Below are 14,366 nucleotides of genomic sequence, written 5' to 3'. Positions count from 1 at the left end.
GATGAGCAGGCATGGGTGTGTACGTAGAGGCAAGATGACTTATTCAGGCGAGAGCATGTGTACATGCCACTAAATCACTCGTAACCACCTTCCCCCTGGTCAGGCTCAGTCCGAGACTTGAGACGACGACGGGGGTCAAGTAGGGATGGGGATCAACAGCTGCAATGAAGATTTGGATCGTAATGTGAAATGTCAGGGGAACATCTGCTTCCTTCCTGAATGCCAATGTATTCCTTCCGAGTGATGCTCCTATAATCAGTTCCATCCTGCGCTGGATTTTTGCGCAAGCAAGGAAATAGTACTTTTTTTGGGCGGGGGGGACGCGATGGTACGCATTAATTTTACAGCTTGGTGTGCGCCATTTCATAAATTGTCATTATTTAATTTATAATTCAGATCAACCTCCATTACACAAATACCAGGATTTAGTTTTTCGCTCAATCAGCAATGCATCTACAACACATTCCGCAGACAAAACGCAACCTGTTACTGGGGGAAAAAAACAGGTAAGCGGTGAGTTCCAAAACCTGTTAAACCTCAATGCGGTTAGTAGTTTTTAGCTGTAAAACCGGAATGAGTATGATATATTTAGTTGGATACAAAAGTAGCCTTTCATCAATCCCATTTACTAATCCATTGTGTGTTTCCTTCTACTGTGGTCCCACCCTGATTTCACCTCTTCCTAATTACGCTTCCCTTGCAATTTAAACAATGTCCCCTTGTACTCAAATCTCATTTTGCCCTTGGCCTTCCTTGAAATATTTTGCTCTGCTTTTTTTAAGATTCTGCCCTGCCCTTCACCATCAACAAGCACACCATTGTCCACTCCAATTATGTAAGTACTGTATACATTTCGGAATCCGAATCAGAATCAGAAATCCTTTAATAGTCCCACAATGGGGGACATTTGCAATCTACAGCAGCAATATTGAAAGGGGTAAGGGAGATGGAGGGTCAAAAGATAAGATAAAATAAAGTATTCTATGCACAAAAGAAAATGTCAGGAGACTGAAATGTACAACTGCACAAAAGGTTTCAGAAAAAGAACTGGATATCGTGCAAAGTATAAAAATACAGTCTAAAAAGCATATTTCATATACAGTTTGTAACTGTATTCACTCGACATAAGGTGGCTGTGCTACAATGTGTGGGTCCAGGTATTTTTTTCATGTGTGTTTATTAAGAAGCCTGACAGCAGTCGGCAGGAATATTTATTTTCAGGACTGTATGTCTTTCAATTCAAACCTTTGTTGATGAGACCAGTGCAACCATATTTTTACCTATTTCTCTCTTTTTATAATTTTATCTGTGCTTTTATTTATGTCCCTGCTTTGAAAGGTGCTTATAAATTATTATTATTATTATTATTATTATTATTATTATTATTATTATTATTATTATTATTATTATTATTATAAAGTGCTCCTTCCTTGAATGACATATTAAAACCTTTTCCACATGTAGGATGCACCACATTATAAAGCGCACCTTCAATGAATGACATTTTTAAATCTTTTCCATATATAAGGCGCACTGGATAATAAGGTGCATGGTCAGCTTTTGAAAAATAATTAAGGCTTTTAAGTGCACTTTAAAGTGCGGAAAATACGGTACTTTCCTGCAGATTAGCCGAGATAAATCCAGCAATAATTCACTGTGGTTGGCTAAAAACCTTGAAAACCGGTGCATTTGAAACTGACATCAAAAGACAAAAACAAAACGAAACAAAACAAAAAAAACCTCTTGCTCCCTCATCCTTCACTCTCCTTCATCCCTCATGAGATAGACGAGGGATGGCAACCGGACATGAGATCACATGCAAAGGCACTCAACCAGCCCAGTCACCCCCACACAGGCACACACAACGAGCAGACACACACACACACACACACACACACACACACACACACACACACACACACACACACGCACACGCACACGCACACACACACACACACACACACACACACACACACACACACACACACACACACACCGAGTACCATCTGATATTCTGAAGTCGATGCTCTCTAACTGTCATTGCTAGTTACAGACCTATCATGCAGAAATGCTGACTTATTTATGTAATTCATGCAAACAAGCAGGAACAGAGGAAACTTGGGCTTTTTGCCTATATTGTGTGTGTATGTGTGTGTGTGTGTGTGTGTGTGTGTGTGCGTGTGTGTGTGTGTGTGTGTGTGTGTGTGTGTGTGTGTGTGTGTGTGTGTGTGTGCGTGTGTGTGTGTGCATCGACTGTGTGTGCCTCGACTGGGATCACCACCTTATCGTGGTGAGGCACTTTGCGCGTCTCCATGACCCCGAGAGCTATGTCGGCTGGAGTCTTGTACTCCTGGCAGGGTCACCCAAGCCGAACAGGTCGGAGGGTAGAGGCCAGACAAAGAGTGATCCCAAATCCGCACCCGGGGGTAGGCGTAGGCGGAGTCCAACAGATCGGACCACCGACAGCCCCTTGCAACCGCACTCACCTGAAGGTTGTCTCGAGTCTTCACTCTTGCCACTGGAATACAGTGGGTGCGGCCAAGTATGTGGGGGAAGGAATTGCGCGTCCCGTCCCTCACACTAAAGCCACTAGTAGCGCAGGTTTCAGCTTCCACCATATAAGTCCACTGGCGATAGGATAAAGTGACGGGGGCAGGTCATGGATGTGACTGGAAGCTTCTAGCTTGATTCCTACACAGGGGCGGTACAGGATTGATGGTCGTTCCGAAGATGGGATGGAGCAACATTATCCTTCGGCAGCATCCTGTGCGTCTGAGCAGCCCTATTCAGGGTCCGCACTGCTCACCCCTTATAGGGGAAGGATCTAGAAAAGGTGACCTAAACATTGCTTGTTCCACCACACCTGGGTGGCCCACCGCAGCCACCAAGGCATCCCCCCTCTGCGGTCGAAAACGAAATATAATCAAACCCATGACTATGTACCTGGTTTCCTGGAATGTTCGCACCCTCCTCGATGCTCGAGACGGGATGGAGAGACCTCAAAGACGAACTGCCCTCATCGCACATGAGCTGAAGAGGTACAACATCGATATTGGCGCACTCAGTGAGACTCGGTTCTCAGGCGAGGATTCACTCACAGAAGTTGGTGAAGGTTACACCTTCTTCTGGAAGGGTCTCCCAGAGAATGAGCGAAGACTCCATGGAGTTGGCTTTGCTGTGAAAAGCAGCTTACGTAGTAACATCCCTGAGTCCCCCCAAGGCATCAGTGAACAGCTTATGACCTGGCGTATTCCCCTGGTAAAAGGTCGCTTCGCAACTTTAATCAGCGCCTATGCTCCCACCTTGGATGCTGACGATAACACCAAAGATGCCTTCTACGAGTCCCTGGATGCTACCATATCCAAAATCCCTGCCTCTGATAAACTTGTTCTGATGGGTGACTTCAATGCCCGAGTAGGTACTGATGCCAGGCTCTGGAAACAAGTAATCGGAAGGCACGGGACGGGGAAAATAAACTGCAATGGCCTCCGACTCCTCACTCTGTGCTCTGAGCATTAGTTGATTGTAACTAACACCATCTTTCAGCTGAAAAAGAAATACATCACATCATGGATGCACCCCAGGTCCAAACATTGGCACTTACTGGACTACATCATCACAAGGCAACGAGACCAAAATGATGTCTGCATCACGCGGGCCATGCGTGGGGCTGAATGCTGGACTGATCATCGACTGATCAAGTCCAGGCTCAAGCTGAGAATTCGACATCCTCATAAGAAACAGCAACCCCAAAGGCGTCTTAACACCAGGGCCCTGGAGTCCCCAGAATGTGCAGCCAGCTACCGCCACAAGCTGGCAGAGGGACTTGCCAGCCTGGACAACGACACCAGTAACGGTAACCTTGATGTTGAAAGCAGGTGGAAAAAATTGAGGACAACAATTCATCAAGCTGCCTCTGAGACCATTGGCTTCACTCAGAAACGTCATCAAGACTGGTTCGATAACAGCTCAGCTGCCATACAGGAGCTTCTGGAAGCCAAGCGCAAAGCCCATACCACACTTCTCTGCAACCCTCATTCTCCACTTCTCCTCTCTCACTACAAGGCCATCCGTGGTGAAACACAGAAACAGCTGAGGATGATAGAGAACAAGTGGTGGCTCAGCAAGGCCCAAGAAATCCAGAGGCATGCAGACAACAACACACACGCCTTCTATGATGCTGTAAAATCCCTGCACGGCCCACGAAGACAACACATTGTCCCAGTTAAATCTGCAGACGGTTCTGTACTACTGAAGGACAAACAGCTAATACTTGAGCGCTGGGCAGAGCACTTTGACTCCCTGCTCAACCAAGTAAACCCTTCAGACACATCTGTCCTTGACTCCCTCCCAGAGCTTCCATCAGTTCCCTCCCTTGATGAACCTCCTCAGTTCACAGAGGTCCTCTCTGCAATCCGGAGCCTTAAAAACAACAAAAGCCCTGGCCCTGATGGACTTCCAGCTGAGGTCTTCAAGAGCGGCGGTTACCTCCTGACACGGAAGCTTTACCACCTCATCTGCAAGATCTGGCAAAACGGGACACTTCCTCAGGAATGGAAAGACAGCAACATTGTCACCATTTACAAAAGGAAGGGGGACAAGTCAGTCTGCGGCAACAGCCGTGGCATCTCCCTACTTTCTGTTGCTGGCAAGATTCTTGCAAAAGTAATGCTGTTCCGTCTTACATCGCACATTACCGAAGACATCCTCCCAGAGACACAATGCGGCTTCAGGAAGGATCGAAGCACTCTGGACATGATCTTCGCTGCGCGCCAAGTTCAGGAGAAATGCAAGGAACAAAACAAGGACCTCTATATCACCTTCATCGACCTTACAAAGGCATTTGACACAGTTAACCGTGACATTCTCTGGACCATACTGCAGAAATTTGGCGTCCCCTCCAAATTTCTCGGCATCCTAAAACAGTTCCACAGCGGCATGCAAGCAACTGTACTTGTTGGTGGCCAGCAATCTTCCCCGTTCCCTGTGGAAGTCGGGGTGAAGCAGGGCTGTGTACTGGCCCCTGCTATATTCAACCTGTTCCTGATGGCAGCTACGCTCCTCTTCCATAAGTCCATCCAGGAAGGTGGCGGCGTACAAATCCAATTCCGCCTGGATGGTAACCTGTTTAACATCAGACGCCTACAGGCCAAGACCAAGACCCTGATCAGCGCCATCCACGAGCTACAGTATGCAGATGATTGTGCTCTGCTGGCCCACAGCCCAGCTGCCATGCAAAATGCCCTTGATACCATGTCCTCCGTCTACCGATCACTCGGTCTCGTGATCAATGTAACCAAAATGGAGGTCATGGCAAAAGAGAGTTCTCCAACCCCAGCGTTCACCCTCAGTGGCACACCCCTCAACGTTGTCCAACAATTCAGCTACCTCGGCAGCATTCTAACACCCTCCTGTCTAATTGATGATGACGTCCAGGCCCGCATCCATCAATCCATGCGTACTCGTGTGTTCGAAAAGAACCACTTAAGAACTCCAACAAAAGTCGCAGTCTACCAAGCAGTGTGTGTGTCCACGCTGCTATATGGCGCAGAAGCCTGGACCATCTATCGACGCCATGTGAGACGCCTTGATGCATTCCACATCAGGTGCCTCCAACGAATCCTTGGTATCACCTGGCAGGATCGTGTTCCACACACCGACATCCTTCAACGCACTGCCTCCACCAGTATCGAGGCCATACTGGCAAAGAGGCAACTTCGGTGGGTTGGACATGTCATCCGGATGCCTAGCTGCCGCTTGCCTCGACAGGTGCTGTATGGACAACTCTTGTCAGCGAATAGGAAGCCTGGTGGTCCTAAGCTGCGATACAAAGACCAGCTTAAACAGACTCTAAAGAAATGCAACATCAAGCCCAGCGATCTGGAGTCTGCTGCAGCGAACAGGCCACTGTGGCGCTCCTTATGCCACGAAGGGGTGACACAACTTGAAGACAAGCGCACCCAGAGGAGGATCGTGCGGCACGAGCAAAGACACCTTTGTGCTGCTTCAGTACCGTCTCGCCAGCCCGGTCCTGGCCTCACATGTCCTGAATGTGGCAGGATTTGTGGCTCCAGAATCGGGCTTCATAGTCACCTACAGTGGCATCGACGCCAGCGCCAATAACCACTGTCCAATACCCCACAAAGCAATGGAAGCTATGTCATCTTCGACTTCGATGGACTGCCAAGAGAGAGAGTGTGTGTGTGTGTGTGTGTGTGTGTGTGTGTGTGTGTGTGTGTGCGCGTGTGTGTGTGTGTGTGTGTGTGTGTGTGCGTCCGTGTGTGCGCGCGCGCGCGCGTGCGTGCGTGTGTGTGTGTGTGTGTGTGCGCGTGTGTGTGTGTGTGTGTGTGTGTGCGTGCGTGTGTGTGTGCGTGTGTGTGTGTTGTGTGTGTGTTTGTATGTGTACGTATGCGTGTATACTGTACCCTATTTGGCTTTGCATTACATCACTTTGCCATTACAGGAGACACACACACACAGATACACACGGAATCTCACTCATCATCTTACTCACCCCCTCAAAGGTGGAACAATGCTAAACGTCCGTCTGACTAGTTTGATAGACACGTTGTAGCCTGTAACTCCAGTTCATAGTAGCTTTTTTTTGCTCATTGCCTCACTTGGCTATGATGAAAGTGGACTTTAACAGTGACAAGGGGAAAATAAATAATAGTGTTCTCAACCTTTATTTAGATCCTTCGCTTAGTTGTTGCTCGTCATGTGTTATTTCAATCCCCAAATTAAAATTTTCACATATTTGAAAATGGAACAGGTTATACAATAAAACTAACAATGCTAACATGTAGCGATATGTTGTAGGAACAGGTTATACAGTAAATTAACCATGTTAACATGTAGCAACATGTTGTAGGCACATGTTAGACAATAAAACTAACAATGCTAACATGTAGCAATGTGTTCTAGGGACAGGTTATAGGGTAAAATTCACAATGCTAACATGTAGCAGTATGTTGTCGGGACAGTTAGCTTATCCAGTAAAATTAACAACGCTAACATGTGGCAATATGTCGTAGGCGCAGGTTATACAGTAAAATTAACAATGCTAACATGTAGAAAAATGTTTGAATGGCTGCTATTAACAATAGAAGCTAGCATTTCAATGGTATGCCTCAAAACTCTGAAGTTAGTGGTTCAAATCCAGGTTTGGGCTTTCCTGTGTGACATTGGCCCAATGTGATTGTTTTCTATTACTCTAATGCTAGTTTTCTCTCTAAATACCCCCCAAAACGCGCACTGCAACCATTGCGGCCTTATTATTTTTCAATTGGTGTAAATGTCATTGTAGATGCTTGTACGAGGTCACTCCCCCCAAAAAAAATCAGTACACAAATTCATCCTATTAAATAGTACACAAATGTCACTTGGCAAATCAACGCTACACAGAATAATATTTACCATTGCTCAGTAATTATCACCGTACACACTAATCCAAGCCTCCGTACGTGTTGGTGCCGCACGCTCGTCTCTGTGTGGGCGAGGGATCCTGGCACCATTAAATTCATAACTGGGGCAACCCACTCAATCACTTTTGTGCACTTCGTTCTAAGAGCTGCAAAGAACTGTGGCTGCAATGTGCAGGGATGTATCTGCCATCTGTGCGTGCTCACCTATGTACATGTATTATGCGCATACCGGTGTGTGCCAGAGTGACACCTCCCTGAGATTACTGTCAGGTAGTGAAACGCTTCTGGGGAACAGTAGCTCAGCTATTTCTGCGTTAAATATATCGCTGACTTCCTGACAAATTTGGCAGTCTGTCACACAGGATCAGGCGTGTACTGCTGCTGATTGTGACTGTTTTGACTCCTCCTCCACAAGGACGAGGCGACACATCTTGATTTATAGAAAACATGTAGCAGGCAAGCCCGCTTCATCAAAATGCATAAACCGAATCTGTAAAGACTTAAGTTTTGGTTTTTGTACGTGGCTGGTGTCAACGACTTAGTTCTGCATATGTATCATCAAAGCAATATACGAGGTTTTAGTCTTGAACTCAGTTAAAATGAAACTCTCTACTGAATGTTCTGAAATCTATGACACCGCCGACGACGAAAGAAAAAATCGACAAGTGTGCGCTCCCTGCTCTCAGTGTGTGGTATCCTCAAGATCAACACGGAAACCATAAATAATCTTCCCAGAAACCAGTTTGCTCCCCCTCAAACCAGATGTCAGTCATAATACCAAAACTGACCTATGAGCAGCAGCATGTTGACACAGGCCATATAGAGTGTCCGAAAATACAAAGTAGGATAATGATAAGTAGTAGAAGAAGAAATAGAGGAAGCCATGCTAATTGCGGAGGACACCGTTCGATCACCTAGCATAATGTTTAGATGACTGAACTCTGGATTGATTCCGTGCACGAGGCTTTATGTTCAGATCGATTGTTAATCGTTGACGAAACTGTTATGTGAAATTTAGGAGGATTCACTCTTTAAAAACTCCCGAACGCTCATATTTCAGAGATATTGTGCATGTATAATCTTTAATTACATTACTGTCCCATTTTGCACCTAAACCTAATGCAATTCAAAACCATCAGCATGCCTTTTGGTGTCCTTGTTCTACTTCCTCTGCTCAAGTATAAACATGGAAGTCCAAATATAAAATCAAACACCGGGTTGGATTCAGTCGCAGACAAACAAAGGACAATTGTGTGCTGTGATACTTTCCCGTGCGACAGAAGCCACATATGGAACACATTAGCGAGCAGCAGGTATGCGGGAGCCACAAATTTTCAATGTTTACTTTTTTCTACCTTACACCTTATGGCTAAAATAAACTGGCTCCATTGTTCATTGATATAAAGTGACGAAAGGCACCAGACAGATTCATGCCACCACCAGCGGAATGAAAAACACATACAAAAAATAACAAAACAATATCTGAACCATTTCGTTTGTACTAAGTTCATCCTGTCTACTTGATTTCTAATTTAAAGCAGATTCTTTACTTACAGACAGTGTCTGTATAAGTGTCTGTAATATCTGAACTGTAATATCTGTGTCTCTAATATCTGAACCATGGTAATAATCACATGAGACATAGATTTACTGTATCAAAATTTTAAAGCCTCTATTTTCTGTCGTACTCCTCCTGATTGTTGTTATTTATAATTTGCTCCTACACAAGTTGGCAGAGGGTACATAAATAACTTTGATTAACCCATTTTTTGGTGGTGTGATGTGATATTTCTTTGGGGCGTAAATATGTGCCATAGCTCGATAAGGTTGAGAAGCACTGCGCTACAGTCAGGGCTACACACCCAAAAAAATGATGGTTGCTTGGTTCCAGGATAGCTCAAGGTTTGTACAAAAAGCTGCACTAATGTTGAAGAAATAATATTGGTCGAAAGCATCAGAAAGGAGGACGTTTAACAGATGTGTTTATGAAGAATCCCCGGTGTGTGCCTGCTGTCTGTGCCCATTCCAGCCTGTGATAGTTGTTCTTTTTCAACCAAATGCGCCTTGGAACGTTTTGCTGTATAGTTTCCTCCTTGCACTGCATTGACATGTTCTCCTAATGAATGTGTGGATTTTCTGCAAATGCTTCTTCCCATATACCAAAAACAAGTGGCGGGCCGTGGATTTCATCGCTAGGCCTTCAGTAGTGCTATGTCTGAATCAATCCAGCCTGAAAAAAGTGTGACGTGATTTACTACAAGTCCACTAGAGGGTGCCATCGGCCAGGAAATAACTGACTGACCTTTCTTAATGATATCCATTTTTTCTTAAAGTCCGTCTTGTAAATGACTAACAGTAAATCTGCAGCCAAATCCATTTCTTCTCCTCCTTTAGCCATTGTGGGTTGACAAAACCGCTATTAAATCAACAATGTATATTTGTTTATGCAGCTCGGAGCAGTTTTGACAAACTATATGATTGACTAGTGACTATAGTCACTAGTCAATCATAGTGTGCGAACTATGAGTGGCTATAGCCATTCATAGTTCGCACACTATGATAGACTAGTCACTAGTCAATTATAGTTTGCGAAACCTCTGACGTTGACCAGCGGCTTCAAGGAGGCGTTGGTACCCCTTTTAGGTTGACAACTCGTAATCTGATTGGTTAGAGCAACATTTTGATTGATATATTTGATACGACAGGGCCTGCAGAACTGATTGTGAAGGCGTCCAGGTAGATGTATGACTCTGGTTACAAATGATGGCTGAAATGTGATTGCTTAAATGCTTGAATATGAAAACACACGCCTGGAAGCAGCACAACAGGGGAAAAGTAGTGAAAGGAAACTCAAAGACAATTTGGAATTATTTAATAAGAATTCATGGACAAAATATAATTAACATCAGTTTGTGATTCAGATATTTTCAGTCCAGCAGAGAAGGCTTAGCAGGCCTTGACGGTCCGCCACTGCCAAAAACATGCATGTTAGGTTCGTTGACTAAATAAGAATTGTTTCTTTTTCTGTATGTGCCTTGAGATTATCTAGTAAGAAGTGCAGGGTGTACCCTCACCCTTTGTTTTCGGGGGTACGCTGAAAGAGGAAAAAAGTGCTCAAGAAAATTTATTATGTACTGAACAGTTTTGTTTGAACAGTTATGTACTGAACTTGTTTTGAAGTAAGTACCATTTAGTTGGTTCAGTTTTTTTTCTCGTTGGAAGTAGTAAAACAAATTGTGGCATAACTATTTATGTACAGGAAGTTTACAAACACATATTTCACGAACGTCAAATAGCCTCCCAACAATAAATTATTACATTATTAGACGATTAAAATGGGAAATGAATCTATTCACCTTTATTAGGTGTTTTAACATCACTTTCCAAGTCTATCGGACTTCAATTACATGTCGGCGAACACGTTGAAACCAGATGAAATGATAAAGAGAGGACCTGCAAGCACAAGGCCATTAGTGTACTGTAGTGTAGACTTTTTGGCACGCAGCCACGTGGCCGCTACACCAACAAGATGGCAATTGGGTCTGGCTGAGGTGCAATTACAACATGCATGCACATGTAACTTCTTATCTGAATGTGGCTTGTTATTTGAAGGCTTTTGTTTTATATTTCAATTTTTTTCATCAATGTAATTGTTCATACACATTTCAGCAGCATGTGTTTTGAAGCTTTGCTCTTATCCGGCAAACTGGTTCTGGTTTTAGTTTAGCCTTAAGCTTAAAAGTCGACATCAGATTGCAGTCTAAATGTACCGTGTAACTTTTTAAAAATGGCAGTTGTTCATAAGTGTTTTTAGTTTATGACCCCCATTGATAAGATCAGATCAAATGGTGAAAAAAATTCAACCTTGGTGGCTGTTAAACAGAAGAAGTCATAGTCTTGCGCTCAAGGGCCACATTTGATTTTAGGATGAACAGCTGCTCCGGGTCATTTGTGGATCAGGGGGAGAACAAGTTAAAATACAAGGTAAATTGTGTAAAATTGTTCGATAATTCTGTCTTATTTTTCTATGTTTGTGTATAGTGAGCCCCAATGGATGACAGTTGCGGTGATGGAGAGTTGTGGTGTGCGCAAATGTTTTTGTGGGGAGAAGTAGGGGGTTGATGGACAACACGGAAGAATTGACAGACGTGACCCTTAAAAAAACATACAGCAGATGCTTTGAATCATAACGCAGTTTGGATCAACTTAAAAAAAGAACAAAAAAGGGCACTGGTGAATTTTGCTTTCGAAAGGTCAGTTTGTCCGCGACCTTGCTGCGAAGCAAAATATATGAGCTTGGGTGCTTCAGGACTCACAGCAGGAAGGTTCTGAGTTTGTATCTCAGTTCAAACTTTTCTGTCTGGAATTTGGACATTCTTCTTGTACTTAATGGCTTCTCTCTGTGTACTCCTCCCACACTCCCAAATCATATGGCCGGTCCATTGAAGACTCTAAATTGCTCCTTAGGTGTGAACAATGGTAGCGTGGCTTTCCACTGAGCATTTTTTTGGGTGAGTGTATACCCAATCTTACCACTGAACAGGATAAGTGGTACAGTATACAAAATGGAAGGATAGGGCATGCTTGGGGCCTCATTGCTGCATGTGACCAAAGGGTTTGTAATTTGATTAGCTCCATCACATTAGTCCCCTAACTCACATTGCAACTGAGCAAGATTCCTTCAGTGTTGTGTCACACCACTACAGTGGCATCATCCTTTCCTATTCTAGGTTTGGTGAACAGTATTTTTAAAAAATAATTAACGCTTCATGGAAAAGTATTATTTATATATGAATATAACTGCGTGTATTCAAAACTTTTAGTTATTAAAAATGAAAGAGGAAATGGTTAACTGCTATTTTTCGTTGAAATCAACTGTTGTTACTAATTCTGTCCACCTGAGGGCGCAGTGACGACCATTTACTCGATCACTTATAAACCCCCCCTCCCATTTTTTTAGCCACATTTGTTTAAAAACAGCATACTGATCAATATTGACTTTGTTTAATATTATTAAAGTAGTATAATCCCCCTGTGTTTGTGCATTTCAGGGGGCGGCCATGTTGCCACTTTCTGTTAATGAACAGAAGATGACTGATTATTGCTCAATCTTGAGCCAATCATGGCTCAATTACTTTCTGAATTTGTCGTTTCCAGAGCCATGGCCAATGTGAAGAATACATTTCTGTGAAAATAATTAGTAACTGTAGAAATAGTTCAAGATACTGAACACTGCAAAACCAGTCGCCATCTTGAATTCAAAAGATTTTAATGGTATCAGGCTATGCTTTTCTTCATGGACTGACATAACTTGTATGTCTTAAGTTAATGAACGATTGGATTGAATTGAATTAGCCTTTATTAGTCTCGCAGTGGAGAATTTTACATTTCACAGCAGAAAAGTTATGAAAGAAATAGGAAAGGAAAGGAAGAAGTAGAAAAACAAAATACAGGAGCTGCTGGAAAGAGGAGAACGCTTTCTTGAACTTCCTCAATACTGTAGATGCTGTGATACGCAGGCAACCAGTTCAGGTTGTCCCCCACCTAGACCCTGGGGATGGCTAGGATAGGCCCAAGCACACCTGCAACCCTTGTGAGGACGAAGCATTAAAAATGAATGGATGGACACTACTGTGTTTAGATATATAAATTCAATATCTGTGAAAAGTGAAGGACATTTGGAAATATGAAGTAAACATATCAATTTCGATCTGATCAACTCATTCACTGCCATTCATAAATGTATTCAGGAATTGAAATATGTCATACAGCGCCATTCCCAAATTTGTTCGGATTTTGGTTTTTCTTGTTTGGGTGCCGATAAAGCGCTGGCCATGGCCTCTGGCAATGTTTTTCCATTCCACAAGGGGGAAGCAGTCCCTTGTTTTCATGTTAGTGCTTTGTTACAGCTTCAGCTGTTGTTGAAGCGCTATAAAATCAATATGTAAGTATCACATTGTATTTTGGGCAGCTGCCCTCATTTCAAGCTCATATAACTCCAGACCCATGTAATTTAGGAATTAACTCTTCGTTTCTGATGAAAAAATGGGTCTAAGGTTACTTACGCTGAATTGAATGTTTATGTCGTCCTGAAACTCAATATTCTGTGGGTCCTGGAATTCGAATGACAATTACAAAAACCCTAGCACTGAATTGTACACATTTTTGCACATCTCACAGTGAATGAGTTAATGGCGGATCGGACCTTAAATTTAACACCTGGCCTGTAATTCATTGCCGCTCTTGTTTGCTCAGTTCAAAATCCTGATTCTAAACGAATTCCGATTGTAAACACACCTCACTCTTCTTCCCAGCGTCTAAACTATTATTAGCAGCTTTCTCCCCCCTTGCGTAAAAATAGAAATACACTTGTCCATAACTTGCACCCATTGACACAATAGCCCCTCGTTCTGGAGACGAAGCTCCTCCCAACGCGAGCGCGTGCGTGTACGTGAGTGTACACGCGTGTGTGTGCGCGTGTGTTTGTGTGAGCGTGTTTTTGTGTGTGCGTGTGGTGGGTAGGCTGACAGCTGGGCTCGCCTGCGCTCCAGCTCCAGTCTGCTAAGAAGCTTCATCCCCAAATAGGATGACCGTCGGCGGCTTGTCGCGCGAATCTCATTGACCGTCGCCACAACCGGGACTCTCTCTTCAGTATTCCCACGGGACACTTTTAGAACCCTCCCTGAACACATCAATGTGTTTTTTTCTTTCTTTCGAGTTCTGTAGTGTGGATTTCGAGATGGATATTCCGATTTGAGCGCCGACCAAACACACACACTCACGCGCACAACACAAATACAAGAGACGCGCAAGAGAAAAGTAGCGCTTGTATTCTTGTGAGTCGTTGCGTTAATAATCACAATTTATGGATTACTAATAGACAAGAATCGAAGCAACCGCAACGAGATCTGTCCATTCATGAGCTGAAGGTAAGAATTCAGT

General features: G+C 43.7%; 1 protein-coding gene across 3 annotated transcripts in view; it reads left to right on the top strand.

Annotated features, from left to right (window-relative positions):
- Positions 1-13,909: 13,909 nt before the first annotated feature.
- sema6a (sema domain, transmembrane domain (TM), and cytoplasmic domain, (semaphorin) 6A) overlaps positions 13,910-14,366 on the top strand; it is a 169,443-nt gene continuing 168,986 nt past the window's right edge. Inside the window, exon 1 of one of the 3 annotated variants that reach the window (XM_088993961.1) lies at positions 13,910-14,353. The gene's annotated coding sequence lies outside the window, so the exon portion shown is untranslated. The remainder of the gene's footprint in view (positions 14,354-14,366) is intronic. The other 2 variants (XM_088993965.1, XM_088993963.1) reach the window with 2 other exon arrangements.

Source organism: Hippocampus bargibanti, linkage group LG04, assembly GCF_051943395.1.
Source record: "Hippocampus bargibanti isolate YZ-2025 linkage group LG04, ASM5194339v1, whole genome shotgun sequence".
Taxonomy (NCBI): domain Eukaryota; kingdom Metazoa; phylum Chordata; class Actinopteri; order Syngnathiformes; family Syngnathidae; genus Hippocampus; species Hippocampus bargibanti.
Note: the sequence above shows the minus strand (reverse complement) of the source record. Positions and strands in the feature narration are given on the sequence as shown.